The 11,613-nt window shown below is 33.7% G+C and overlaps 1 long non-coding RNA gene across 1 annotated transcript; it reads right to left on the bottom strand.

Annotated features, from left to right (window-relative positions):
* Positions 1-878: 878 nt before the first annotated feature.
* Positions 879-8,549, bottom strand: LOC120354211. Its single transcript, XR_005572893.1, has 2 exons — positions 4,948-8,549; positions 879-1,036 (listed from the first exon to the last, which is right to left on the bottom strand). It is a non-coding gene; the product is annotated as an uncharacterized LOC120354211 (long non-coding RNA).
* Between the last annotated feature and the right edge of the window lie 3,064 nt (positions 8,550-11,613).

The raw sequence follows: 11,613 nt of genomic DNA on the forward strand, positions 1-11,613 counted from the left end.
ACAAGTGATGCATACATCTTGATGACATATGTCCTCCATGCACCAGCCGCGGAAGATAGCATAAGAAATCGTCCTGTGCCCGACAAGAAGAGAGATGATCTCCCGAGATGACCTGAATCTCACCGTCCTCCTGTCTCCGCGCCAAAACGAAATCCTGCTGCTGAAGCTGACAAATCTGGCCGTCGAAATACATAGGTGTCCTCACATACTTGTGCAATTGAAACTGTCCGCCGATGCTGACCAATGGTACTTTTAAACTAAGCACCATGGAGTTCTCCTTCACCACGCAAGTCGTAAGTGGAAGATCAAAAGATCACCTACCTTTTTGATAATGGCCCCCAATTTGGCATCCACTGGTTAATCGCGACGTTAATTAATAATGAAAAATAAATAAAAAAACTGATCTAATGAAGTGGGTTCAGATCCCTTCCTATTCAATAATACAATTCTCTTTAAACTGCCCGAACTGTGACAGGAAAACTGTATTATAAAACAAGAACAAAATCTATCCCCTTCACCAGAACAGCCGGACTTTACTCACAGTCCTAACGAACGAGCTCACACACCACTAGAAAAATTTTTGGGTATTAATATATAACTCAGTCAATGCCAACATGAAGCCATTTCAAATACATATTTTTATCAGTCGCACAAGCCGAGCACGTTTGTTTTCAAAAACAAAAGAGAAACTACAATAATTTTGATAACAAGTGAAATAAACAATCCTTCTGTCGATGACAAACCTGTTCAAAGGCAGAAACACCGTTCATTAAACTTTTCGTAAAATAAAACTCTAAAATCCTGATCAATATGAGATAAATATATGAATCATATATATGTCCCATATGACCAGGTGACAGGTTGAATAGAAAAATTGGTGGATGAGAAACAGTAAAAAATTTATTTGCAATGCATTAATCAACAGTGACAGAGAATCTGGCAGGCGGATTACTCATGTTATAGGCTGGTGGAGACTGCTCTCTTTTCTTGGCTTCAGCTCTGTGTCTTATACCATATCCAAAATAAATGACAAATCCTGTGAAAAATAAGCCTAAATAATAATAATAATAGTAGACCTACACCTCACGCTATGCCTAAGATTGTCCCCTTTTATTATTTTTTCCTTGTAATTTTCTATTATGTTCGTTGAAGTGAATGAATTTATTGATGAAATGTCTATTTATTTTTTCAGGTACCTCTTGTTCCTATACTGCCGATTGTGAGCTCTTTCATGAACATTTTTTATGAGCAAGCATTTTTTTTGAGCATGCTTCATTCCATCAGAAAGTCAAAGTATTTCCTTCCTCGATTCAATCACCGATTAATTTCAATTATTTAGTGCAATTTGAACATTTTCTGTCTATTACTTGATCAAAGAACTGAGAAAATGCAAAAGTACTGCTAATTTTGGGCGTATCTTTGATGTTATTGCAAATTCCTTCTAACACAACATTATTACACCCAATCTTAGCTTTTGTACCAAATTTGAACAATTTCTGTTCATTATTTGTTCTTGATAAATCCGAGAAAAAGCAAAAAAATGCTAATTTTGGGCATATCTTTGGATTTTTTTCAAATCCGTTCTTAGTGCGCCTCTAAAGGGCCAACTGAAATTCCTACCAAATTTGAGCATTTTTGGTCCAGTAGATTTTTAGTTCTGCGAGTGAGTGAGTGCCATTTTGCTTTTATATAGATATAGGAAGTCCTGATTGAAGTGAACACTATTGCCATTTACTAATAATTGGACTGGGGAGGAACGTGCAATAATAGTGAGAGGGAGATGGTAATAATATTGATCAGAGCAGGGATGTTGTTGGATATTGATGGAAAATCCCTGTTCGGAGCTGCAGTCAGTAGAATCCAGATTGCATTGATGATTGCCAATCTCCATTGTGGAGCCAGCATATATAAGGAGAGAAGATAATATTGCTGCACAGAGAACATTTTGACAATAATATTGAACATTTCACCAAAATTGACTCTGTGGGGATATCTTTGTCCTGATTGTTTATTCTTCATTATAGTTCTAGTTCAAAAGGGTGGCAAGTCAGATTTCTAGGTTACAAGACTAAAATGACACCTAAGTTTCTAGTGTAAGAGGGTGGCAATCTATACAGTGTATGAAAAAGATAATTATATTTAAAATTACAATAATAATAACTATAGTAATATATAGAAATGTTTGATAATTATGTTGATATAAATGGATTTGTTTGGTTACTTTGAAAACTTGTAGAACTCCTGTAAAATTAGGGTTCTTTGAGTTGTAACCCTATTGTCCTGAGGTATCGATTTAAACAAATAACACATTATTGAGAGAGAAGTTAAAACCGCTTTGTTGCATTCATTTATTGGTGATGATGCCAATGATCTCATTGAATCGTTAGGGTTAACAGACAAACCAGTAAAGGATATCTTGGCAGGGTTAAATCGTCATTGTGAACCAAAAACTAATGTTATTATAGAACAGTTTAAATTTTTTCAATGCACTCAGAAAGAAGGTGAGACGTTCGATCATTTTTTGTTATCATTGAAAAGGCTTATTAAGAACTGTGAGATCAAAGAACAGTCAGATAATATTTTGAAAGTTTGGATTGTGTTAGGACTTCATGATCGAGCTTTGCAAGAAAGACTTCTACGAGATCCACAAATTGATCTTGATAAAGTTATTCAATTTTGTCGTGCAGCTGAGGCAGCACAGGAGAATCATCAACTTGTGATGTCAGTTAACAATGATAAACAATTTGAAATGGCTGCCATTACGCAACATCAATCACAATCAAAGAATGAACGATAGAAGAAGATACCATGTAAGCAGATTTCATCACCTTCACCTGCTGGACTGCCGTAGGATTGTAAAAAGTGTGGTTGAAAATCAAATCAAATTTTATTGCCTTACAAAAAATATTCTCAAATTAATACAAATTACAAAAAGTAATATTATAGAATAAGAAGTATATTTTTTAACATAATAATATACTAATTCAACAAAACCAGCAAAACCACAGTTTGAGTGCTGGTGACGAGTACCAAAACAGAAAACGATACTATTACTTCCAATAGAAAAACTTTGATTCAACAAGGTAATCTTAACTATAATATTATACAATTCAATCAAGGTGAAAGTGGGGAAAACACAAATATATATACTGTATGTAAGTTTGATGGCAATACTAGAGAAGAAAAATCAAATTGAGTTGTGAATTAGGTGAAAAACATTTGTTGATTTAATCCAATCAATTATTTTTTTACTTGATTTAGTGATGCTATCTAAAATTCAATTTTCGGGTACGGTAACAGGTTAATCAATTTATTTACTACATAGGGGAACTGTCTATGGCATACTATTAGGTCTGTCCTGGAAACACGGTAATTTGATGGCGATCTGAAATTGTAAGCTGGAAAGTTTGGAGTGAAAGTATTTTTGGATCTATTGATATAAAGTATTAAATTTTTTATATAGAGTTGTCTCACTGTCAGAACCGGGAATTCTTCATAAAGTAAGTGACTGTGATATCGTCTCGGCCTTTGGAGAGCAGCTTTTAGTATGTGCCTCTGAATCACACCTATTTTATTGAAATGAGTGTCTAAGGCACACCCCCCCCCAACACTTATACCATACTGAAATATGGATTGGGCATAAGCTGAATAGACCATCATCAATAACTTTAAATCTCCAACACTGCTCAATCTGTAGAATTTGTGAACAATATATTTCATTTTTTACACATATTATCAATATGTGCATTCCACTTCAGATGTTGATCTATTAAAACACCTAGATATTTGACTTCTCTCACGTCTGTCAGTGATTGACATATACAGTCCCTAACAACAAAATCTGAGTCTGATGGACTACTCCTTTCAGCACAGTCAAACGAATGAATTTCAATTCCACCATTTAACATTTCCACAGGGATAGAGTTTATTGTAGGCGAGAAAGTCATATATATATATATATATATATATATATATGCTTTTTCTTGTATTTAAAGTGAGCATGTGCAGATGAAGCCATGACTTAACTGCTGTGAGACCTGATTCTGTTAGAAGTTTTGTTTCTTTCCACGTAGAACCGGAAAAAACTAGAGCTGTATCATCAGCAAAAGAGATGGAATAACAGCCATTAATATTAATTTTCAGTAAGTCATTTATGTAAATTAAAAATAATATTGGTGAGAGAACTGTGCCCTGAGGTAGGCCAAACTCAGTTAGATTTACTCTGCTTGATTTTAATATCTGGGATCTATTTTGTAGATAGCCTTCAAAAAGTTTTAAAACTGGTCCACGGAAACCTATATTTTCCAGCTTTTTAAGTGAAGTTTGCTGAGGGATGGTATCATAAGCCTTTGCCAAATCCAAGAACACAGCAAAGGTTTTTTTATTCATTAAGAAGTTTTCAGACACAATCCTCACCAGTCGAGACATTGCATCCTCAGAAGATTTCCCCTCCTGAAAACCAAACTGATTTTCTGCTATGAAATTATGTTTCCTGAGATAATTAAGAATACGCTTTTTTATCATTTTTTCAAATATTTTAGACAAATTACTAATTAAACTGATAGGGCGATAATTTTCTGGAGATTTTCTATCGCCTGATAGAAAACAACCTAGAGCATGTCCAGCTTATGAGAAAACATGTAACAGATGTGGATTGTTTGGTCACTTTGTGATTGGGTGCTGAAAACAAATTACTGCTGTAGAGACTGTTGATTTAAATGTAGTAAAAGCGAATACAGATGAACCTTGGAGAGAGTAATTGAAGTTTCAAAGTTGTAATGTAAAATTTAAGTTAGATTCCGGGGCAGATATCAATACTATACCATACTCATTATATAGTAAAATGTTGAAATATTATGTGCCAGCACCGACTTTGGAACAGGCTAATGTAGTTGCTAGTGCCTATGGAGGTGGTAGTATTAAGATTGTAGGAAAAGTAAAACTCACATTTGAGTGTAAAGGTTGCACCATTTTCAGTGATTTTTTTTGTAATTGATGATACTACACCATCTGATGGGTTGAAATCCATAGAACCACTATTGAGTAGGTCGACCTGTGTTAGGTGAGGATTGATTGCTCGGCTTGAGGCTGTTGAAGTAAATGCGAATTCTATAATGAATTCAAACCAGGTTACAATTAGTTTGAAAACTTAAGATGATTTTATTCATAAATATGGTGATGTATTTGATGTGGTGGGTAAAGTGAATGATTCTTATAGTATTAAATTATGTAATAATGTAACCCCAGACACTGTCACATATAATAGAGTTCCACACAAGCTCAAGGATGCTTATATTACAAAATTGAATAACTTGATTGATGAAGGTATTTTATGCAAAACAGATGAACCAGTTGAATGGTTAAATGATGTAGTTATTGTGGAGAAACCAGATAAATCTCTGAGAGTTTGTCTAAGTCCAACAGAATTGAACAAAAGTGCTTTAATTGAAAAATTTCCAATTCCCACTCTTGGTGAAATACACCTCAAGTTGAAAGGTAAACGGTTGTATAGCTTATTAGATATTAAAGATGCATTTTATCACATTCCACTTACTAAAGAATCAAGTAAGCTGTGCTCATTTGCAAGTCCAATTCGGACTCTTAGTTTTAAGAGAATGCTTTTTGGTTTGGCAGTAGCACCAGAGGCATTTATGAAATTAGTTAATAAGTATTTTGGGGATATTTCTGGTGTAGTATTGTACTTTGATGACATACTTATTGCTGCTCAAACTAGGGATGAAATGAATAACATATTGATTGAGGTATATGAAAGAGCACGCAAGTATAATATTAAATTCAATTTGAAAAAAATTCAATACTGTGTTGATACAGTCAAGTTTCTAGATCATATTTTTGATGTTAATGGTATGGCTATTGATCCAGAACGTGTATTTGCCATTCAGGCATTGACTTATCCCAGTAACAAGAAACAACTTCAAAAGTTTTTAGGACTTGTAAATTATGTGAGAGAATTTTTGCCCAATATGGCTACTTCAACTGCTCCTCTACGAGAATTATTAAAAGATAATGTGTTATTTGTATGGACTGAGTTGCATTCCAAAGCTGTAGATAAAACCAAGGAGAGTCTTTCAATGGCCCCTGTGCTTGCAAGCTTTGATTTCAACAAAGAATTTATTATTCAAACAGATGCGTCCAGGACGGGATTAGGTTGTTGTATTATGCAAGAAGGGCAGATAATTTCATATGCATCTCGAAGTTTGCACTCCAATGAAGAGTCATGGGCGCAAATAGAGTTAGAAATGTTAGCTATCTGGTTTGCTTGTTCAAAATTTCATGAATATATTTATGGATCTATAGTTAAAGTTTAAACAGATCATAAACCTCTCTTATCCATTTGTAAAAAAATATGTGTAAGGTAGCTAATAATAGATTGAAGAAATTAAAAGAAAGGTTATTTCCTTATACTTGAAATTAGAGTTTGTTCAGGGTAAGTACATGCATACTATAGCTGATTACCTAAATAGGGATTCCCAGAAATGTGAGGAAAGTCTTGAAGATTCTAGTAGGTTTGAAAGTGTTTGTCCATTCAGTTGTTAGTCCTGATCATGAAATTGTATTAAGTATGACACCTGATGAGATGGTGAGATTTAAACAAGCTGTTGATAAAGATGAGTGTTTGTCTTGCATTAAGGATTTCTATTCTAATGGATGGCCTGACAATAAGGATAAGTTATACTTGGATGACTTGAGGCATTATTTTAATATGAAAAATGATATCACTGTCAAATATGGGTTATGCTTTGTGGATGATAGGTTATTAGTACCTTGCGGTATGAGACAGCACATTAATAATAATAATAATTTATTCGACCAAAAACAAACATTGTACAAACAAATTGAAATAAAATAACATAACTGGTGTATCAAACACCCACGCATGCACAATACATGTTTATCATCATAGTCTAAATGAAGCCCCAAAGGTAATCCTGTGTGGGGCCTTTTCTTCGTATATTTAATCACAATAGAAAATGATCAAACAAAAGATAGAAAAAAATGAAAGAAGGAATATTATAGAGTCTTACATTAATAGTATACAAAATCTTAAGAAACTACAAAATTTCAAAAAAGAATCAAGAGAAAAAAAAATTGAAACTAAAATAATAGATCATATTGCAATTTAAACAGTTCTCCGTGCGGGCAGCACATTCCAACTGATAATTATCTATTCTTCAGTCAACAGATGAAGCCATGCAAAATATAAGTGCTATGACACAATATAATTACATAAATAATTCAAATTCCCAACCATACAAAAACTAAATCAAACATGAAAAACAAAATATCAACTTTCGAGCATGAACACCTTCATAAAAACAACTGAGTATCATCAATCGCAACAATGAATTTTTTTAATCTGGCCTTTACTATTTGGCTATATTGACACTCCTGTAAGTCAGGTTGCAAGGCATTGTAAAGCTTACCACCTACATAAATCTAAAAAATCTTCTGTTATGCTCAAGCCTAGGTCTATGTAATTGAACTCTATTTCTATAGCATACATTATAATGTCATGCGCAAAGGATACGATTTCACCCAAAAGCTGTCCATATTACATGAAACACACTTGGGTTATGCTAAATTAATAATGAAAGCTAAATTACTGTACTATTGGCCTGGTATGTCCAGTGATATAAAGAATTTTGTCCAATGTCATATTTGTCAAACATATGCACGGGCATTGATCAAGCTACCCATGATCAGTCATGAGGTAATAGATAGGCCATTTCACAAAGTTGGACTTGATATTGCTGAGTTTGGGGGGAAACCATATTTAGTACTTCACCAAGTTAGTTACTATACCAAGTGGTTAGAGATTGAATCTTTACAATGTAAGCCTTCATCAGAAATCATTGCTAAAGTGAAGAAAATATTTTCAAGGTTTGGAATACCAGTCACTGTAGTTTCTGATCATGTGCCATTTTCCAGTTATGAGTTTAAACAATTTGCAAAAGATTGGTCGTTCCAAGTTGTGCATAGTAGTCCCATCTATCCACAATCAAATGGGCTAGCAGAAAAAGCTGTAGACATCTTTAAAAGCATAGTGCGAAAATGTGGTGTCAAAAATCTTGAGCTGGGGACTCTCAATTATAATAACACACCAGTGGTTTCTTTGGGTGTTTCTCCTGCACACTTACTACAGGGTAGGTCACTGAGATCTCGTTTGCCTATCACCAACATGCCATCAGCATGTCATCCTTTGATGGAACAGGTTGGTGACAAAATTGTAAATAATCAATTGAAGATGAAAACAAACTATGATAAAACTTGCAGAGAAAATGAGCATTCTTTTGCTCCTGGGGAAATTGTGTTACTATTTAATACATTTACTAGAATTTGGAAGGAAGCTACAATTATAAAGAAACTGAATGATGGTCCGAGGGCATATTTAGTTGCAAATGTCAATGGTAATGTGGTAAGAAGAAATATTAATTTCTTGAAAAAATATATCAAGTGCAGGGCAAATTCACCAAATACTACAACCAAATTTTATGAGAAATTCACTTCAGTTGATCAAAGGAATCATGTAGGGCATGGGGCTATTGTTAATGAAAATGAAGATGTTGAACAGGAGAATGAGGGTAATGGAATGGTTAATGCTGGAATTGACTACAATAATGGGGAGAGAAAAACCTTACGCTATGGTCGTCAGATAAAACCACCATTAAAACTTAATTTGTAACCAGTTTACTGATGTGTTGTACACATCAGTAAAATTAACTGTAACTTATGTTAACTTAACTGTAAATTATTTGTAACTTATTTACAGATAAAAGTTATCTGTGAAATTTTTAAAGGGGAAGATGTTGGGTTGGTGCACGTGGCACCTGAGCGCCAGTCTGTCAGTTAAGATGGAAGACTTTAATAATTGTGTAATGTGGAATTGATTATCTGTAATGATTCAAATGATGCGATTTATTAACGAGTGTAATAATAAAAACAAGTGTTCTTATAATTAATTGCAAACTTAACAGTCCATACAAAACAGATTCAGGCGAGCTATTTGCTAACTGCTAAATCAATGCTACAGTAGTAGCCTACATCACAAAACAAATACATAACAGATAATCCCTGTTAGCAAATCGCTCAGCTTGGCTGGCTTTCTCAAGATTATGAGTACCCTTTATGAGTTCAAAAATATAATATTCATTAAGAGAACATTGAAAATGAACTCAAGGTTATTCCCTAAGATTTGCTACATTAGAATCTTGGGCTGGTTTCCGAGCTCAGGATTTAGCTAAGTTTTAGACTTTAAACAGCTGGAGTCAGAAAATTGGCTTTCCGAAACGGGGCGTGGTCACAGTTTACATTAAAATTGAATTTCGAAAAACTAGAAAATTGACTACAACATAAAATAAAGAGGGAATAGTGTAACATTTCAGCTATTTTTAATTATTTGGGAATGTTTCATTTCGTCAAGGAAACGTTTCAAATTATAGAAATAAGAAAATAAAGATTCTCATAGAAACTAGGACTACACCCAATCTTTTCAGATAGCCAATTTTCTAACTCCAGCTGTTTAAAGTCTAAAGCTGCTTACAGATATATACTCTTCAAACCCGCTCCGCACAAGCTCCACCCTCGTACCGCCATCACTCTGCGATCGCTCCGCCCCTGCTCTGTACTCGCACCGATCATGAACGTTACGGGAGATGTTAGCTCTTCTCGCGTTCCACTCTTGCTCCCCGGTCGATCATCAATCGCTCTGCTCGAGTGACGTTCGGTTGCGGAGCAGAGCGAAAGTCTGTACGCACCTTTAAACTTAGCTGAATCCCGAGCTTGGAAACGAGCCCTGAAAGATAGTCTACCCATGGCGTAACTGAGAATTCAATTTATACACACAGAAAATAAGACTCTAATATGGAAATTGTTTTCCTATGAGCTCCTGTACTAAGTTTCATGAGATCTTAAGTCAGCATCTTATTACAAATTTTTGTGCTATCCTTGTCTATCATCACAAAAAGTTGATAACTCTAACCATTTCCAATTCCTCTGCACTGAATCCGAATAAAATAGTTATTTGTGCAACTAGTGCGAAAAGTGACAGTTTGCTGCACCAAAAGAAACGTTTACACATGAGCCGTAGGCGAGGGCGGAATGGTTTCTTGAGTGCAGCAGAGGAACTTTGCGCACATATTTCACATTAAATTTTTCCTAGTCACCATTGGATATGAGAAGTGGTTGATTATGGGTAAAATGATGGCTGAAATCCATCAAATGTTTGTCTGTATAATTTTGTTATTATTGACAACTTTAATTTATTCTAGACTTGATAATCCAATTGAAAATTAATAATCAAAAATGTATTCAAATTGAAAATTAAATTAATCCAATTCATTAAAAAAAATTGAGTAAATCTTAATTTCTAAATAATTTTTCAACCAATCAATTTATGAATGAAAAAATATCATTTGAAACAATGAATAATATTCAAAATGTATAATCTAATAAGATCTAATTTTTATTCATTTGAAAATCAGAAAAAATATTGATAGAACGAATTCGCATTCAAAATACACTCCAACAATGTCAGCAGCTGATCAGGATGGCTGCAAGATAATACGCAAAGTATTAAGAGTACACAAAGTAATACTTTGTGCACTAGAGCGGAAAAGTGATTCTTTGCGTTCTGTAATCAGTGCAGGAATGGTCACTTTTCAAGGTAACTGTAGGAAAAGGTATTTTTGTAGGTTATGTAGAAATATTAGAGCTATAAGGCATAGAGCTATCTATGACAGCATTTAATTCCCTCATCTGACAGCATTTTTATAACTCATACATGATGGTATATTCCCTAAATAAAATAAGAAATTAATAAAATATTATTATGTAATACTATATAGTCACGTAATTATAATATGGAAATCTGAATAGATTCTTACGACATGTGTTACGATAAGGTGTTATTGTATAATGATTACTTCAATTTGTAGAAACTGTCATATATATGTAATACGGTATGGGAAAAATTTGAATTTGAATAAAAAATGGAATCTCAGTCATGAACATTTATCATTCAATAATTACAAGATCTACCTGCAAAATTTCATTTCCTTGGCAAATAGAACATATTGGAAATAGAATTAAGAGCAGAAACAATTTATTCATCAACAATTTATTTTAGATCAGATATGTATTGAGATAATTCAAAACTTGAGTAATTCAAACCTATCTATAGTGAGGTACATGTTATAATGGCAGTGTCTGATTAACAATTGTATTGCTATCCTTGTCTATCATTCAACAAAGCAGATAGTACTATCTCTATCTCGCTTTGCTCTGTTGCCAGATCGTCTTCTAACAATGTAGAATTAATAATTAACAAAATATTTCATTTTAATTATGCAAATTCATTATGAATTGAAAAATATAATTTCTTGCTTAATAAAATATAATTATTAAACATTTTAAATGATAATCGGCAGTTAATATTACATCAATAAACCTGTATCAGCTACAGTTAATAGAAGGCATTGACAAGATAGAGGATCAGCAACGTTATTCTCCTATCTATCTTCACTGCCATTATAACGTGGACCTCACTATAGTATAGAAGGCAGTGGAAGATCTAGGCAAGGTCAGTGGTCCCAC

Source organism: Nilaparvata lugens, chromosome 14 (genome assembly GCF_014356525.2).
Source record: "Nilaparvata lugens isolate BPH chromosome 14, ASM1435652v1, whole genome shotgun sequence".
In the NCBI taxonomy this organism is placed as follows: domain Eukaryota; kingdom Metazoa; phylum Arthropoda; class Insecta; order Hemiptera; family Delphacidae; genus Nilaparvata; species Nilaparvata lugens.